General features: G+C 42.5%; 1 protein-coding gene across 8 annotated transcripts in view; it reads right to left on the bottom strand.

Moving 5' to 3' along the window:
• The window catches only part of Tln2 (talin 2), a 392,497-nt gene that overhangs the window by 170,589 nt on the left and 202,332 nt on the right, over positions 1–19,576 (bottom strand). The window contains exon 1 of one of the 8 annotated variants that reach the window (XM_033756131.1): positions 19,204–19,378. The exons of the other annotated variants lie outside the window; for them this stretch is intronic. The gene's annotated coding sequence lies outside the window, so the exon portion shown is untranslated. Of the gene's footprint in view, positions 1–19,203; positions 19,379–19,576 lie in introns of those variants that run through there. 8 annotated transcript variants of the gene reach the window in all.

Here is a 19,576-nt window from a genome sequence, read left to right as displayed (position 1 = left end):
TTTCACAGGTTGAAAATGAGGCTTTCTGAAGAGCAAATGAACGGTTCCCTTCTAGCCACGCAGACAGAGATTCCCCTCTGAAAAGGATGACAGAGTCACGGCACAGGCTGCTGTGCCCATCACCTCCCCACTCTTGGCCTTCAGAGTGTAGGATGCAACTGTTTCCCACGAAACAAACTTCCCCTCAACTCTTCCCAGTGGGTTCCCATTACTCTTCATCCTAACTCTGCACAAGGGTGGTGCAGAATGGAGGCGACACTTCTAGTCCAGGGGAGATTAGGAGATTGAAGTTCTCCACTTTCTTATCACTCCAAAACAACTGCTGCAGAAAAACATTGCTTCTACTACATAGAAATTTATCGTAAAAGAAAAATCCAAATACCAGCCCAATCACTCTCACAGACCACTGCACGGGAGTCCAAGACTGAAAGTCTCCTGTGGTGTCTTCTTACTGACTCCTTGTTTTCCTAGGACTCAGTATGAACATGAAACAATACCAACGATCTACTTCACACGATTTTTTAAATGAAAACCATGCGCCTACAGTACTGCTTAATAAATCATATGTTATATATAAGGCCAAGGTATTTTTATTATCATGCAACATAATTGCTCACAGCCAAACCTACATGAAGCCTGAAACCAAAGTGAGCAACGACTGAATCATTATCCCATAGAATCCACAGCAACGAGCTGCTTCCAGCACCACTCAGAAAGAAATGACATTCTTACAAATGGACACTTGTTGGCATTAAGTAGCCTGCTTTGCCCTGCGGCAAAAAGATAGTAGGATTAAGTCATATAGCAAACGAGAAATGTCAACTGAAGTCAGCTAAGTATTTTCAACACTCGTGAGAAATCCCACTGTACATGCACTACATATCCTGAGCAAAGGGTAGAGCCCAGACAACAGTCTTGGTAGAGACACATATCCCTTCTCCACTGTGATGTGTTGTGGACAGCATAGAATAGCTTACCCTGCAACAGATGCTTGTGTCCACGTCTGTATCCCAAGCCCTCAGCTCATTCCTACTCCTCTATGCTTTTTTTTTTTTTCAGCTTTAATTGAGTTGATTGGTACATTTTAGGGATACAGTACAGTTACATTCACTGTTGGGATCCTGTACCTCTACAGAAAGTATTTAATGATGTTCAACAATGTTTTTTGTTTGTTTTGGTACCAGGGATTGAACTTAGGTCCTTACGCTTGCAAGGCAGGCCACCGAACCGCGGAGCCAAAGGCCCGGCCCTTCCTCTATGCCTTTAATGCTGCAGACTTGGCAGTGAGGAGAGCTGATCGGGTTTCTTATGCTGTTTTGCCTGCAAGTAAACTCAGTGCCAAATCTGTGTACATGTTCTTATAGCACTGTTACAGCTGAATACCTGCCTCTATTTTATGACCCTATCTGGTTCTTCTATTTTTTTCTCTGACTCCAATTTGGATGTATGCTTTCGTAATAGATCTTAAGTTCTTTTTCTTTTGGCTAACAGACAAAATATAAATCCATCAAATTTGCATTATTTTCTCTTGTATCATCTCTTCTTACCCTGACCATTTTTGCCTTTATGTGTGTGAGAAGGTCACCTGGACCAACGAAAACTGGTTGGTCACCGGGAGACCAAAAAGCTCTCCTGTGACAGCCAAGACAGAAGATGAGCCAGTGGAATCAGTGGTGAAACTCAGACATTCTCCTTTTAAAATAAACACTTTCCAGGTCCAAGGAGCTGTAAACAGCCCAGGAGGCTGCCTAGCCTCACCCCAGTCCACCCAGAGACAAACAAACCCAGTTCCAGCCAAGACTGCCTCATCTGCAAAATAAATGTCCATCACTGGTCAAGGTGAGCACACACCCCTTGGACCTCTGCCTGACGAGTGAGGGCCACGAGAAGCTCCAGTGGCATCCCTGTCTTATCAGCTACGGAGTCCTAAGATGGTTTCCTATCTACCGTCTACCTCAGGTTCCTTCTCAATAAAACCAGAGAGAAAAGGTCTACCTATAAGACTGTTAAGACAAATAAATGAATTAAACATGTCAAAGGTAGATACAAAGTGCTAAGCAAGATCTTGTCTTTAGTGATAGGGGTTGGAGAAACACTGGAAGCATCACATTCTGCCCAGTCACTATCTGTGCTGAACATTCATTTTATTTTGCATCTGTTATGTTCTACACATTATAAGAATTAGGGAGCAAAGACAGAGAAGATTCCCATCCATTCAGAGCTCATCATCCAATAAGCTCTTATTTACTACCTAGGTCCACTGTATACCCCTATGCAAAATGTACAACATGCTTTTTATTACACATCAAGCTATGTCAGTATGAATTATAAGACTTGGGGAACAGCTAAGTTGTAGCACCTAGGTCACTGTCTTAGAGATTAGTAGGATTCCTTCAAAGCAAGAGCTCAGGAGCAAAAAATGTCACTCCTCATGGGTAAGGGCCAGCATCACAATGGCTCCCTGCCCTGCAGCCTGTCACAGAGCTCTGCCCTGGGGCAACCTATAGGAGGTTCTGCACAACCCCTTGTGAAGCTGAGGTTCTGTGCCCACTTTGCAAGACCACAGGCCCCAGACTCTCCAGGAGACAGAGCTGGATACCATCTCGGTCCTCTCTCCACCGTGACCTCCTGGAAGTCCCCACACCCAATTACGGATGGCTGCGTGCATCCTCCTTCTTTACATTTCATTCCTGTTCTGCAGGTGATCAACAGCCCTATTTGATAACTGCATGTATCCCACATCCAAATGTCAGCAAAACATGTGAGTCTTCATCTGTGCTTACATCTCAAGCTCCAGGGAGCAATTCAGCTCTCTCAGAGCAGTGCCCAGGAAAGAGCTTTCCTTTCTCTCCCCCTATCTGCTCTTCTGGAAGAGAGGCAGCTGTTCTGGCAGGTAAGATCCTGCCGTGCACTGGTCACAGCTGCCCAGAGCTGACAAAAAGCTGAGGTATTTGCCTCCATGGCTGCCAGGGCTCAGTACAGTGGGGCTCACCTGGGACATTCAGAATCCACACTGATCAGATCAAGCACAGAGAGCTGCTTGTCACCACTAGGAAGGTGAGTGAAGTAAAGCCCTTGCAGAGAGCCAGCTGTCTTTCATTCAGGAGAAGCTCTAAGAGCAGGCAGCTGGGGTTCCGTTTGGTCTCTTCCATCCAGCTCCTTATGAGCCACATTTTCTGTGAATTACCAGGCCCTCCTTCATAACCTTGTGCCCCCAGCGTGTCCCTCTTATCCCTTCCTACCTGGTGAGAACCCAGGGCAGGGTCTGTATGGAGAGGGTCCCCTGTTCTTACATCACAACTTGCGAAGGTGCTGCCTAATAGTACCTCCCCCCAAAATCAGCCACGAATGCAGCTAGTGTGGTTTTTCCACAGGGCTGCTGTCTACTTAGGAAAGGACCACGATGGCCACACTCCCCTCTGCAGCCAGAGTGGGGACACCAGAACATACAAGAGAATATCACACAAGCACACCTCATTAGCTCTCTTTCAAAAAGGCTAGGGCCATTGTTTAACTTTGAATACTTCATCTAGAAGTAACGGTCATTAAAAGTAAAAGGTCAAGCGCTGAAGGAACACAGCAGAGATGATCAGCGCACACACAGTGTGAACGTAGCAGTAGGCCAGCAAGGTCAGTACAAACTTAGCCAAGTGGTTGGCTCTATGTGACCCAGAGCCCAGCACTGTGTGTTCCTGTCTGTTCCCAATATACCACAAAGGAGAGATTTATCAACCTGGTATCACGAATACATTTGCCTTTAGAGGACCATTTCCCCTCCAGGTCTCTGAGAGCAAGGGCTGCATCATAACTGTCACCTTTCAACCTCAAGGCCCCAGCGAAGTGCCCGGTACCGAGTAGATGTTCAATAAATATTCATGAATTAATATGTACTCCATGCAAAGATTTAACCAGTTATTTTAATTGATTGGGATTATCCATACGAACATCAAGACTAAAGGATAAGCAGAGGGCCAACGTCTCCCAGATTAAACTATGTCTCTATTTATCAACAACAGTTCCAGAGCCCAACTTCATGTTTTATATGATAAAGTTCTCCATCATGCAAAATGAGAAACTCCAAAAAGAACCAAATCCATGAGCCAGGAATCAAGGGCAGCTCCCTGAAGCCAAGAACCATTGGTACTGCCCATGATGAAGTACTTGCCACACAGAACAGCTCGATCCCTGTTTATTTAATACTGTTAAATCAACACACCTATCTCCATTAGGAGACCCACACAGAAGGCTGAAAGTACGGAATATGGCATGCTAAGAAGAGACTGTGATACTGCTTTCCATTTTCAGATGAAGAAGCTACAATCTTTTTTTTTTTTTTTTTTTTTTTTTTGTTGGTTTTTTGAGACAGGGTCTCACTATGTAGTTGAGACCGACCTGGAACTCACTATGTAGCCCAGGCTGGTCTCGAACACAGAGCGATCCTCCTGCCTCAGCCTCCCAAGTGCTGGGATTACAGGCGTGCACCACGACACCTGGCCCAAGAAACTATAATCTTGAGGTCAAGAGATTGTCACAAGGTCACACTGGGAGAAAGATCACAGGACTTTCTCATACTGCTGCAGTTAATAGAGAGGGCTGTGCATACAGTGTGATTACAGCCCTCCAAGGAGCCCTCCCATTTACCTTCCTGTTGCCAGGCGGCTCTTGGTACTGGCATCTGAAATTCCATCATTAAATATATTACGGCTCATTAAGTTTTGTCCCTCAACTCTGGTATAAACATGCATATGTGCATTTACTACATCTCACTATCCTAGAATGGTAAGTCCCAGAATCCTTCAGCAAATTAGCTGAGAGCTGCCCTTTAGCAAAGATAATGCCAAAGTATGAGGAAATTCTGCAGAGGGAAGAAGAGGAATGCACTGTGAAGAAACAAGAGCTCTGGGACAGCTGGAAGGGGCAGTGAGTGGGGCACAGGGGAAGGAAGGCCCGTGCAAAAAGGGCACAAGCTTATGTTTTTCTCTATCTGCAACTCTGCCTGGACTTGACTTTGAATGCAGAGAGCCCACTGAAATGAAGAGGCAATCAGGTTTCCAAATGCTCAGCCCAACCACTGAGGCACCCCATCCACCACCCAGCCCATCGGCCCACCTTCCTTTCTCTCGCTTGTAAGTCAGCACTCTCCACACTGCTGTCACGAATGCATGTTCATTCCCCATACAACTGCCTCGCTCTCGTAGCCCACGTGTCCGAATGTCCCACCCTCCTCTCCAGCTTGTCTGTCACTCACCCTTCCAGCCTTTTGCACAGTCTCAGCCAGCAAGGCCTGCTCTCCGACACCGGTTTTCAGGGCGTCCAGCCACAGCCCCGATTCCAGCAGGGCCCTCCTGGGCTCAGTCACCACGGAAACGACGGGAGATGCTATCTCCCGCTAATCCTCTGCCACCGGAGCGCTCCATGGCACTTTCTCATATGTGTGTATGGTCAACAGCTATGTTAACAGTCCAGACAGTAGAGACATTTGTTTTGTTTGGGGGCAGCTTCCCTTCGAGGATAAAAATAGAGGATCTGGGAAGATAAAAGCATCCCTAGCCTTTGTGGGAAATAAACTGTCTTTTACTGCTGGGTCACTAAGGATAGGTCAGCTTCCCAGCAATCTCACTGTGTACCCCTAGAAGCTACCTCAGGTGAATAAAAGCATCTATATACCCCAGTCCTCACGGAGTCCATCAGTCTGTATGTTGTTCTCTCCTTCGTTACAGGCCAAAAAAGAAGGTGGCTTAACTGAACTCTGGTTTTCAATTCTTTCACACTTTAACTCATTCAATGACTGAAAATAGGCTGTTTATAAAAACAGATATCATAGAAAAATAAAAGGTCACATCCAAGAAAAAAGACAGAAGGAAATTAAAAGTGAAGGTCAATACCAGGAAAACTGTGAATTACTTACCATTCATTTGGGAACTTGGGAATAACTCTTCCCATTATTTGCTTTTTCTGATGCTTGGTGACAAGCCTATAAAATCTCAGGAAAGCAGATGCTCTACGCTGCTGGTAAGGATGATAAAAACAAGCTCTGTCTTTAAGGCACACACCACTGTGATGGGTGCAGATATATTAGTTTTTACTTGGAAAAAAATAAAGCTTTGCTCTACAATGATCTTGAAAGGGAAAATAGGTATTTTCCTGACAGAACCTGGAGGAAAATGGGGTGGGGGGGACAGCACACAAGTTCTTTATCAAGTGATCCTCCTCTGCTCGTGCTCAATTTGATGACCATATAATGTGGTTCCCGCTAACTATCCTCGAGAAGCATGGATTCCGATTGTGAAGTCACCATGAAAATCCACACGAGCATGTGTGGTTTCACCCAAGACATGGAAGAAATCTCTGTTCTTTTTCACTGAAAGGACCAGGGGATAAAAGGCTGCAAACCTGAAATGCACATCACTCAAAAAGGCAACAGTGCATAGCTTTTGCAAAGAGGAAGTTTGAAGGAAAAAAGCAAAAATTAAAAATGCATTCTTGCCACTTATCTATGTTACTCCATTAGCCACAAATCAGAAAGGGATCTCTGTTAGAGACCTGACCTAAAAATCTGGCATACATGTGGAGAGATGAAGCAAATCAAGGAACATGACTCAATTTTTCATATTTGTAGATTCAGAGCATCTCATCACATGACCAGCCCAGTACTCACAGACTAGATTTTTCCAAAGGAGCCTCCTTTTCAATGGTGTCTCACTCTAAAATCACCTCATTTGATACCTGAATATGGGAATGTTTTAGTTGAATACCTTATCGATAGTGGTACCCTTTATCTCGGGCATGGAAGTCGTTAGGAATACATCTCTACACAATACGCAAAGCCTTGCTATAATTTTCCCATTCTCCTTGTGTAAGAAGTAAAACTAATTGACACAGTTTTTAAATGTTGAAAGTAATAGCAGTAATAACATATAAGGGAAATGTGCCTAATACTGACTCTAAGCCCTTTTTATAGGTCAAGGGCACTGAATCTTCAACATAACGCTAGGAAAAGGGTTAAGATATCACCCAAGCAAGGCAATTAAAACACAGTGCATATGATTTCACAGAGATCATCTGTTATGGCTTCTATCTAGATGTCCCTCCAAAGCCTCATGTGCTGATTAAGTGGGGTTTTTCAGAGCTTGTTGGATCTAGGGTATGACAGTGGGATGAAGGGTGTGTGGTACTAAATTAATCCACTGACTGGAATTAGCATAGTTGTGTATATGGATGAACGGAAGCCCCACGCTGCATATGGGTGGTACTACCCAAAAGGCTGGCAGCCTGGATGGGATAAAAGGAAAAGGCAGGCTGCAGGCTGCTTGCTGTTTGCTGCCTGCCTTGCTGTGGACTGTTTCCCCTCTGAGGTGTTCTTTGCCATGCTGCCCCACCTTAGAGGCAGCTGACCATGGACTAAAACCTACGAAATGTGAGCCAAAATAAGCTTTCCTCCTTCAACTTTGGGTGTCAGGTATTTTGCCCCAGCAATGAGAAAAGTAACTGAAACACCATGGTAATGTGTGCTCTTTGAACAGGAAGAAATGTGACAAAATGAATATAGCACTTGTGTTAAGTGCAGCAAAACGAGAGAAATATTTATTATTGATAATGTTTTATTAATAATTGACTTTGCATGTGTTGCATTATTGTATCATATATTGAACTAAGCACTTTGCCTAATGATTATTTGAGAGGTATCCTGTTGGCCCTGGATAATGTAGGCTTAAAAGAGGTTATGTCTCCTAAGTGACAAGCTAACCCAGTGACAGGCTAACCCAGGAGGGAAGGAAGGCTTAGACACACGTCTATCTAAATACAGACTTCCATGTCTGGCCCCAATCCACTTGCAGATAAGCACTGCCAACATTCTGACACATCTCTTTCCGTGTTTTGCATATTTTTTTGTATAATTCAGATGATACACTCTATAAAATTCTGTAGTCTCAGTTTTCCCCAAAGTCCATACTAATCACTTCCTATAGTATTATAAACTGTATGGCTTTATATAGAAATATAATAATGCAATGTAAGGTCCTATAATTTACTTAGCTGTGTGTTGTTTTTGTGAATATCAGCTAGTTTCAAGTTTACACTATCACAAATAAAGCTATGGCAAGGATTCTTCTATTTGAAACTCTTCTGTATTTTAATTCAGATTTTCCTAAGCTAAACATCTTCTCTTAAAAAAGAAATTTTCAGTATTTTTGCAGAGCAACCCAGAAGATATCAAGACAAGAAATACATGTATAGATATCAGTAGTTTGATTTGTATGTTAGCTAAATGAATATGTATTAACAACTGGGAAAGCCAACGATCAATCCAGCTTTCATAGTTCAATGTACCCCACAGAACAATCCTGCCAACCAGGACTCAGGCATTAAGGAAGAGACCAAAAGACAGAATTGACAAAGGAATGAATGGGAGAAAAAAAGCATCTGGCATGAATAATAAAACAGATTTATAGAAGAGAGGCAGAAGAAAAATAAATGCTCACCATAAATTTTAAAATATATTACACGTAATAGAAATGACAGAAGAAAGGACTGGGCTAGACTTTAACAAAAAGTAGTGGGGCCAGGCCTGGTAGATATACTTGCTCTACTTTCTGCAGACCCAAGTTTCTAGGACTGCCCACCAGATCAAACTAGAAACACAAATAAGAGCTTAACTACACTGAAATATTCAGATGGTATATAACTTCTCTTATACTTAAATGAAGCCTGACCATAACTCTTGCCAATTTCATCCATGGGTTATGTATCAGATTTCCAAATAACAAAAACAAATCATATTTAAATCTATGCACATAAATTTTACATCAAAAAGCACAAGGAAGAGAAAAGATGTCTGCATGGGAAAGAATATGAAATGATGACCTCTTGACAATATAGTTGCTGGTGTGTTGGTGAACAGTTGTAAACTCAGGGCTCAGGAGGTTGAGGTAGGCAGACTGTAGGGAGTTCGAGGCTAGCCTGAACCAAAAAGAGAGACCCTGTCTCCAAAACAAAAACAAAATTGTTGAGACCAGTAGAGAATTTTAAGAGATTATTTTCTGATACTGTCACATTTATTGTCTCTACAGAGTGGGCTTAGTCTTACAAGGTAATTCCAAAAACAAACATAAAACTCAAGATAAAGGTGGAATGATAACCGGAGAAAAGCAAAAACCATTCAGGAGAGGAGGAGGCAAATAAATAGGAGTCCGAAGAAACAGCAGGACTTAAGAACTCAACTTTGCAAGTGCATCATTAACGGGTAGTGTAATGAGATCTTTTGTCATCTGTCAGTATTGGCCTGTAAAGCTGGTATTCATCCTGTTCCACAATGGAATCTTGCAAGCTAAACTGTGTCACCTCCAAAACTCACACAGAAGTCCTAACCCCGGTAGCTTAGTTTGGGATTTTATCCAGAGATGGGGTCTAAACAGAGGTAATGAAGTTAAAATATATTCATTAGGGGTAGCCAGAGTTTGGATCTTGAATGTTCCCCAAAGCCCATGTGTTTAAGGCCTGATGCTATTGGGAGCTGGAAGAACCTTAGGGGAAGGAAGTGTAGTCACTGGGTGGGGGGAGGCTCTTGGAGGGGATATTTGAGCCCTGACCCCCTTCCTGCCTCTCTCTACTTCCTGGTGGCTATCAGGTGAGCTGTCTCCTCCGCCCTGTTTGTCCCCCATGATCTAGTGTGCTGCCACAGGCTCAAACCAACATGGCCAAGCAGCCATGGACTAAAACTTCTGAAACCATGAGTCAAAATAAACCTTTACAGTTAATTATCTCAGAAGTTTTATCACAGCAATGGAAAGCTGACTAACACAAATTCCACCCTAATCCAAACAGACTGGTATGCTTTCTTTTCTCTCTCTCTCTCTTTCTCTCTCTCTTTCTTCATGATACCAGGGATCGATGGGACCTTGTGCTTGCAAAGCAGGCAGCAGAACCACTGAGCCAAATCTCTGGCCCCAAGACTGGTATTCTTATACAGAGAAGAAATCTGGAACCAAGAAAGACAATAGAAAGACACAGGGAGAAGATGGCTAATTACAGGCCCACAAGAAAGGCCCGGGGTGGACACTACCCTAACATCCCTCAGAAGGAACCCACCCTGCCAACACCATGACTTTGACCTTCCAGAACTGTAAGATGATAAACTGCTGTCATCTGAGAGATACAGTCTGTTGTACTTTGCTACTACAGCTCTAACAAACTGATATACTTAGCTAGGTTAAATATTTAGCCAGGCCAAATATGGCCCAATTAGAATTTTAATTAGTATGACATTACTAAATACACTCTTTGTTTTGTTTTGTTTTTGGTACCAGGGATCGAACTCAGGTCCTTGCCCTTGCAAGGTGGCGGCAGAACCACTGAGCTAAATCCCTGGCACTAAATCTACTCTCATTTGACATGAACTGACTAACAGTATTGTCAGATGATGTAAGCATTACAAACATGCAAATACAGTTGTAGACACAACTGCTGGTACAGGCAAAAGCATATGTACCTACTTTTTTATGCCCGAGGTCACAAAACTAATTAAGTGACAGGGGTGGAAGGCTAACCTGGGCACATCTGCCTCTAGGGTCCACGGCTTGCTACAAAACCACCATTCTGCTCACCCAACAAAGCTACCATACCACATGGAAAATGTCTGTAACAGCAGGATGAATCAAGCCACGAAGACTTAATCTCCCCCTATTTGCCAGTAAGCCTCCTATGTTAGCATTTCACTACAGAGGTAGGACCATACTAAGTTTGTTTTTAATTTATTTTGGCTTTTGCTATAGTATACACTTTCTCCCCCCAGGAATTAAAATAAATATACTCAACTACAACAGAAGCCCACTTTCAGTACGCAAATCCAGACAAAACTGAATAGCTCTCTTGCCTGTGAGGTCCTCATCCCATTCTGCATGGGATGATAGGAAGCCTCTGTATCAATTCTCCCCTGACATTCAGCACAACTACTCAAATTGCAGACAGAAATATCTGAGATCTAGGTACCTCATGGACACAGAAAATAAGATTCAGATTCCAGCAACAGAGGACAGAAGGGGAAGGAAAGGGAAGGGGAAGCACGACTGGTCAGTGGACACATGTGGCTATTCTCAGGGCAGCAATATAAGGTTCTACACGGAGAATTTCAGTGGGAACTGATAGGGTGAATTAGGCTACACCCAAGTGGCTTCAACTCTCACAGCACATATATAACCTACACAGAGTCCCCAGTGCCACTTACTGTACTGCCATCCACAGAGGAGCCCAGCCTTGCCCTTCAAACAGCAATACAGGGCGTCAAGTCTAGAATTAGGCCCTAAATTGTTCTGATTACGGAAGTCCTGCCATCATCAGTGCCGATCAAAATGAAGCCACAGCTCTAAGGGTCTAAGTGGGTGGGAGTCTTTCAGACTCTTGAAGGCTCCAAGATTAATCTAGAACATCCTGGACTTTCCAGTCATGATCCATGTGGGTGAGAGTCAGTTATAACAGGAATGCCTTCCAGTACAAGCAAGAGCTGTTCAACCTCCACAAAACCTCATCCACTGGCACAAGTCCTTAGCATCACCCTGTTAATTATTTCCTGATAACAATCAAAGTTCTAAAAGCAGCTGCTGTCACTGTCTAGCAATCTGCAATGGTAAATTTATAAGCAAGATGGAGGGGAGAGCTCAGCTAACTTCTAACGAGCATTCAGGGAGACTTTGTGGCTGTCCTCATGTGGGCGAGTGGTTACAGCCATAGTTACCCACGTGAGCTCTCTCGTCACCACGGTTCCCAATCAAGCTGGGTCGACAGGTTTTATAACCATTGCCATCAGGTAGAAAGAGAAGGCCATTTAAAAATGCCTCACTATAAAGCCATCAAGCTTACAGGAAGACGGAGGGGTGATGATTAATGCTACAGATGGCATCAAGTAAGGGTTCGCTGAGCAAGCTCCCTGCTATGGCGGTTTGAAAGCTTGCATCCCCTCCCAAACTCATGTTGCAAAAACAGTATGAGGTGGGACCTTCAGAGTCTATTAGGTCATGCAAGGTGCCCCTCATGAAAAGATTAATGCCTTTTCGAATGGCTTGAGGAAACAAGTTTGTCCGTCCCATCCTTTCTGCCATTGAAAGAAAGCATAGCTTTTGAGCAGCCCAAGGATGGGGCAGTGAGGAACCATCTTGGAAGAAGGGAGGAGCCCTCACCAGGCATTCAACTTACTGGCCCTTGATCGTGGATTTCCCAGCCTCCAGAACTGTAGGAAATAATCTTTTATTGTCTGTAAATTGCATGGTTCCAGGTATTTTGTTACAGCAGCACTAACAGAAAGACACTGTTAAAATTCACATGTTGACTCCCATTATTTGCTACTGAGTCTTCCAATGACCACTGCTCTTCACTCTGGGCCTCTCACCAATGAGGGAGAGCTATTAAGGGCTTGGTCTCCATTATTACTTCATTCACTCTGCACTTTTTTAAGGTCAGTCCTCATTAAAAAAAACAAAAAACAAAAAACACTGCATGGCTTCTATGGTTCAAAAATTTATTTACCCCCAAACTGCATGCAATTGTAGTAATCAGCATTCCTATTTATTGCAATACTGAGGATAGAATCAGAGGCACATCCCCAGTGTTTTTTTCTTTTTATTTAAACTTTGAGATAGGAAGACAGGCTCTCATTAAGTTGCCCATGCTGGCTTGAAACTTGCGATCATCCTGCCTCAGCCTCTGTAAGAGCGGGGATTACAGGCATTTACCACCATATCTGAGAATATTACATTTTCAAGTCACCCAAGGCCTAACTCTGATCAGACAGCATAATTACTACTCTTACAGCAGGATGCTGCCAGTCAAGCCAAGCAAAAGGCCGGAGCTCTCTCTCAGCTCACTGCCTGCCGGGTTCTTACACACAGAAAGCGTGCTCAAGGACTGCCAAGCGAGGCAGCGCTGCTTTGCTGGCCTACTACATCCCTCTATCCTACCTTGCCTGAGAATCATGACAGAGCAGATCCCAGGTGCCCTGCCCAGGCGTCTGCTGTCACCAGGAAAGGGAAGCAGCCCCCAACTACAGTGGGTTCTGGGGGGTTCTCAGTATCTCTACCACAGCCAGACGAAAGGTACCAACCCTGGCAGGCAAGGCTGAAGCCAGGATTGGGAGACAGGAGGCAAAAAAGCAAAACAGAGAGACTGGGGAAAGAGAGAAAAAGGAAGCTGCAATACTCATAGGAAAATGCAACACAGTCAAGCCAAATCTGTTTGGCTTTGGGGACCATTCCTTCCTGCAGTCATATTTGCCAACTGCTAGCATCATAGGTGAGAAATGATAAGTATTACTACATCTCAGATAGGGGGACACTTATTGGAATGGAAAAACTCCCTTTTTTTTTGTTTTCTGCTTCGTTTATCTTTTAAAATCTACAAAATTTACTGGGGAGGAAAAAACCTTTTTACCACAACCCTCAATAGACAGCACCACCTCTTACTGAACCAGTCTGAATGTCACAAAGAAAAAGCGATCTCAGGAAAATATAAATATTTACAGACATCATTACTCCACCACCTCCAAAACGTTAAGCAGAGCTATGGTCCATTCTCTTCTTTATTGATTCAGATACATGGTACATCACAGTCAGAAAGCAGAAAGGTAAAGGTGGCACTCAAGCCAACAAGTCATGCATCAAATAAATGCAGACCAAAAAATACTCATTACCTTTCTTTGTGATATATCCCCCAGAGAGCAGTAAGAGAAATAAGCAATCAATGTCAATGCAGATTCAAGTCTCCAAGCACAGGGAACTGCTACTGCTAAAGGCCTCTGGGTGTGAGGAAAGCCTCCTAAAGGGCTTTCCCCCTCCAACACAGAGCTACTCTGGCCCCCAAAGCTATGCATTCTTTGGGCAAAGTCCTATTATCCATCTGGGAGGCTTATAGGAACAGGGGGAGTACAGGAGCACAGACTATGAAACAGAAGTTCCAAGGGGGTCCAGTCCTCACTCCCATTTGATCAGCCCTTCTCAATGTCCCTATTTTAGATCAGACAACTTCTGAGGTGGGTATATGTCACACAGTCTAAAACCTAGGCCTATTTTCTGCGTTTCTCTTCTGGTACCTAAAGTCTGGCCTCATTTTCATGGCCTGACCTCTTTCCAAGTATCCAAGCGCACAATTTTAGAAGTTTCAGAATATAGTTGCTTGGCCACTGCTTTTGCCTTGTGGCAGAGTAGGACATGAAGGTGGGAGTCATGGCAGAGGCATCTCCCCTCCAGTCAGCTGGTACAGGGAGGCCCCAATGTCCTCTTCAAGGCGTGGCTTCAATGGCCTGACTATGAGGTTCCACCTCTTATAGGTTCTTTTGTCCCCTAATCATGCCACAGGCTGACGACCAAGCCTTTAGCCTAAAGGTCTGTAGGGATTCTTATCCACATCACAGTGATACAGGAGAAATACAACTCCAAACCTGCTGGATGTCAGATATGTGAATTTGTGTCCCCTAAAAATCAAAGAATGAATTCCAAGGAACAACAGAGATTAAGAGTAGGAAAGATTTATTGAGAGAAAGCTCCTGAGAGACAGTAGGGGTCGCAAAAGTATGCTACCACCTAGGTTATTTCTCTAAGAATGTTTTATAAAGCAAAATCATGAGGTAGGTACAAAATTATGAGGTGAGTACAAGGTAGGCCAAACCATAATCAACCAATAAGATTACAAGTATAGGGACTGGGGATGTAGCTCAATGGTTTTGCCCCCTGCCTGGTAAGGGCAAGATCCTAAGTTCAATCCCTGGTAAAAACAAAACAAAACACCTTAGAAGTATAGCCACTTAGTTAACAATACTGATCTAATAGGTAGGTGGGTCATGAAGCAAAGGAACAGGGAAAGAACAAAGCCATTTTGGAGAAAGGATGGACCCAGATGTTCTGGTCACCCACATCCATCTGGACTTTACTGGACCAGGTGATACCAATTATACTACAATCTCAAGTGACTGTTTATCCCTTAGGGAGGCTTGAGGCTTGGGCTTCTTGTGCCTCTAGCCACAATTCTGATGTCTTTATTTTTTCTGCTGACTTCCTTGACAGCCCAGTACCTCTCTGACTGCATATCAATTTCTATCTAACTTAGCTGCCTGCAATAATAGCACCGAGTGATAGTCAACCTGGGAGGAAGAAAAGGGATACTGCCACACCTTTCCCAAGATGCTCCATTATATTACTGATTAGGTCTTTTTATTCTTTCTTTGAGGTAAGATTCTCTTCTTTTGGCGTATATATGTAGGATGGAACCGTTGGCTCATACAATGATCCTAACTAGTTAATCTTCTGAGGAACTGCCAGACCAGTTTTCCAAAGCAGGTGTCCCAGTTACTTTCCCAGCAGGTGCATGTGTGGGTTCCATTTTTTGCACATTCTCCCAACACTTGTTGTTATCTGTCTTTTATTTAGCTACTTCTAGTAGGTGAAGTGGCACCTCACTGTGGCTTCCACTTGCAGATCCCTAATGACTGTTGAGCATTTTTGAGACAGTGTCTCACTATGTAGTTGAGACTGACCTGGAACTCACTATGTAGGCCACGCTGGTTTCAAACTCACAGTGATCCTCCTGCCTCAGCTTCCCCAGTGCTGGGATTACAGGCGTGCGCCACCACTCCCCTGGCAGTTGACCATCTTTTCATGTGCTTATTATCCATTTGCATACTTTCCGTGGAAAAAATATTGACTAATCCTTTGACCATTTTTTGAAACTGGATGGATTGCTGTGTCTTTTTCTCATTGGGTTATCAAGAGTTCTTCCCATACTCTGTATACTAGACCCTTGTCAGGTAAATGATTTGCATTGTTTCCTTTGATTCTGTAAATTGTTTTTTCACTTTCTTCCTAGTGTTCTTTAATGTCCAAAAATGTCTTAATTTTGATGAAGTCAAACTCATCTGCTCATTTATTTCATTATGTGTGCCTCTGAACACTGCCTAATCCGAGGTTATTAAGATTTATATCTGTTTTTGTCTCAGAGTTTTATAGCTTCAGTTCTTAAGAACATTTAAGTCTTTCATTAATTTTGAGTTCACTGTTATATATAATTTATTTATCTCTTACCAGCTTTTAAAATGAAGAAATAACTTTCTCCTATTACTTGCCTAATGGTGGAAGTAGGGAGAAAGGGTAGGGAATGCCAAGCCAAACATTAATTTAGGAATGAGGACAGATGAATTCAAATGAATTTTCCGGATGGGTCTAAAATTATTGTCAAGTGAGTGTCTAAATGCACTGTTTTGAGGTCAACTGGGAGGAGGTGTTTGGTAACTTTCAAATGACTGACTAGCCAAGTAAAAGGAAGAATTCACACATTAAAGGATAACATCTTTAAACCAACTAGATCAATTAAAATCGTACTAAAAACCAGCAACATGGCTTGCATTCCACTATATCCTGCAGTATAGTGTAAAGATACTGGGAAATGGTCCCTCACCATTTCATCAGATGGTTGGGGAAATAAAGCTGTTCTCCCCGGAAACAGTTTTACCTCAAAGAATAAATAGCTCAAGTATAGATCTTTTAAAAAGCCATGTTTTTCAAGCTACTTATCTCATGAGCCAATAGGACTAATGAAATATCTGAATACTGTTAAGAGAACAAACTAATTTTGGCAGTAGGTGTGACTTCTCAGTGTCAGTGATCATTCTGGAAACTCTTCTAACGAACGCTATACAACTGACAATCATTTTCTCCGAAGAAACAAGGAGGACAACAACAGAAAAGAATGCTTCCTGACTTTAAAGACAATGAAAGGCTGTCTAAATGAAAATGATGCAAAGAGGATGCTGACCTAGTCTATGCACCTTCAATCCCCTTTAGAATGTTCATGTAATTTCTAAGGGATTTTTTCCAAGGTTTACATTGATTAGAACCCTGTTTCAAGGGCCGAGATTTAGCTCAGTGGTTCTTCCATCTACCTCACAAGCACAAGGTCCTGAGTTCAATCCCCGGCACCAAAACAAAAAAATAAACTCGGTTTTAATTCCTGCCTGGGGCTTTATCCTGTTTTTAAAATAGTTTAATATGTGCTTTTTATTAGGTTTTCAAAACAGAGCAAAGATGGAGAAAAGCAAGTAATATTAAAAAGCATACATTTGGGAAGAGCAGAAAATATGCCAAATGAGTATATCTCAAGGGAACAAATAATTCACTAGCACCTGCTCTAAGCCAGGCTCTTGCAAACAAAAGAAAATCGCTGCTATGAGTCCATGGCTTAGCTTCTTATGGAGTACTTCAAAATGTCAGGACAAGTTTAGAAAATGTCTCATTTAGGGGAAAAAATATGCAAAACTAACAGATGCCAACACAGAAGGTAGGTAAAAATATGAAAAAATATCACAATATGAAGAAAAATCACAGTTTATGACAACAAGATACTTCAGGAAGCTCAATTCAGGCTTTTTTTTTGGAGAACAATCACCTGGGAATCAGTACAACTAGAGAAACCCAGAGGTACCTGGCATGGAGGCACGATGTTATAAAGACATGGAAACATTCATTGGTCATCATGAGCAACATGTATGTAATGTTTATCCCACTTTTACTTGCCATCCAAAAGTCACACAAATTAAGTGACACCAGAAAGGGACAGAGCTTAGATGAGATATTCCACCAAAATTTCTGGTATGAAAAACACAAGATTGAGAAAACCACTGAATATGTCCATTTCCAGGACTGTCCAGGAAAACTCTGCAAGTGCTCAGGGCAGGAAATTCCCAGAGGGGAAGCTGGTCAGTGGAAGCCATCATTTTCTCATGGAATCCTGTAAGATCACCCAGGACTCTGTTGTGCTTCTACCAACAATAAGCAACCTTCAGCTGCGGGTTCTGGTATGGTAAAAAGACTGCTTTTTTCAGGAGGATTTCACATATAAACTCTGCTCCAAATCTCTCCCTGAAACAGCAGGTCCCTTTTCTACTTAACCACAACAAACAAAGGCTGATGAAAAGGGTCTTGCAATGTCTCATTAACCTTGCATTTTGGACTTTCTTTCCCTATGTTTAGCACACAGGAACATCCAACCCTTCTTAAAAACCTAGATCTTAGTTATCAATGTCAACTATGAAGATTTTACTTAATAGCCCAATCTTTCCTTTAAAAGTGCTTCTTCTTCACCATAGACTTGGAGAAAGTACATGATCTTTAACTGCAATTCATACATGCTTACAATAATCCCACTTAATTCAACAAAACACTGAAGTTCTACCATATACAATGTTCTAACATAAAGACTGTTTCGATAGAATTGTGTAACTGTACAAGCCACACCAGAACAAATAAAAGAGAAACCAGAGTCTGCTGCTTTGAAGGCCCAGGAAAGTGCCAGGGGTAAGAAAATGGCTTCAAAACTCACAGTCACTTTATGCTCACTCCAGGATTATACAGCAAGTTATGAGTAATGGAGAAAGAAAATTATAGTCCTTACCTCGGTAACAAGTTATTTAGTCATGCAACATGAAATTTAAATAAAGCAATAACTACCAATTAACATCAGTATTAATCAGATTTCTCAGTGTAAAGAACTTATGTGCGCTAATATAATTATGGAATTCTGAATTCAGAATCAGGAGTACAGGAAAGCAGAATGTTTGCTTTCTGTGCTGGCAGTTTACATGTGATTTCTGGCCTTTTCGTAATTTTCTCTATTGAAAACTTAAGACATAGCCTGATTTGAATCCTAGTGGATTAAATTTCAATGCTAAACACTTCAAAACTTTACGTGACACCAGGCACAGGAAACATAATGCAAACCCTACCTGGAAGGAATTACCAGAGGGGAAAACAAGCAAGCTGAATAAAAACAATAAAAATTTACTAATAAAAATTACTCATTCTGGAGGTCTTAACAAGGTGTTTTCTACTGAAAGACAAAAACCTAGGGAAATTAGAAAAGGCTAAGGAAATTAATATACTTGACACTAATAATGTAACTACATTATGACCAATTTTTAAAACCGAAATAAAGAGAGGTAATTCTGCTACGGCTGTGACACAAAACCTTTAGCACACAAGTGGTGCAGCTCTATTTTTAAAACAATGTATTTCACACACAGCAGTTCAATTTCAACACTCCCCCAAGAAGCACACATCAGCCTTCTGCAACACGACTCTGAATCCTGCTCATCTCAAACAGAACTGCAGCCATTAAATACAACTACTGTATGAATACAAGGCAAAAGCAAAAAATACAGGCTTTGCTTACCTAATTCCCTCCTTGGCTGGCTCCCCAAAAATCACAGGCTCCCTCCATCAGGGGGGACAAAGAGACAGCAGAGGAGAAGTGGAACACCTGTGACTCCTCTGATGAAAGCAGACGAAGTATTTGGGCATAGCTACCCCCTATCCAAAGGGAGAACAATACAGAGAATTTAGTATCTAACTTTCCTTCCTGCACTTACAAGCGGATGGATCATCCCCTTAAGAATTCTCTTTTGCCAAGAAACAAAATGGTCTAACTACTAGAACTGCATTAGCCTTCTGTGATAATGAAATTTTAAAAGGCATGTGCAGTAAAGGCGTGGCTAGCACTAGCGAGCAAAGAGCAAGATGTCCCTGTATTCTTGTACCACCAGCGT

Source organism: Fukomys damarensis, unplaced genomic scaffold, assembly GCF_012274545.1.
Source record: "Fukomys damarensis isolate Sample0158 unplaced genomic scaffold, DMR_v1.0_HiC HiC_scaffold_25, whole genome shotgun sequence".
Lineage (NCBI taxonomy): Eukaryota > Metazoa > Chordata > Mammalia > Rodentia > Bathyergidae > Fukomys > Fukomys damarensis.
This window is presented reverse-complemented; position numbering and strand designations above follow the sequence as displayed.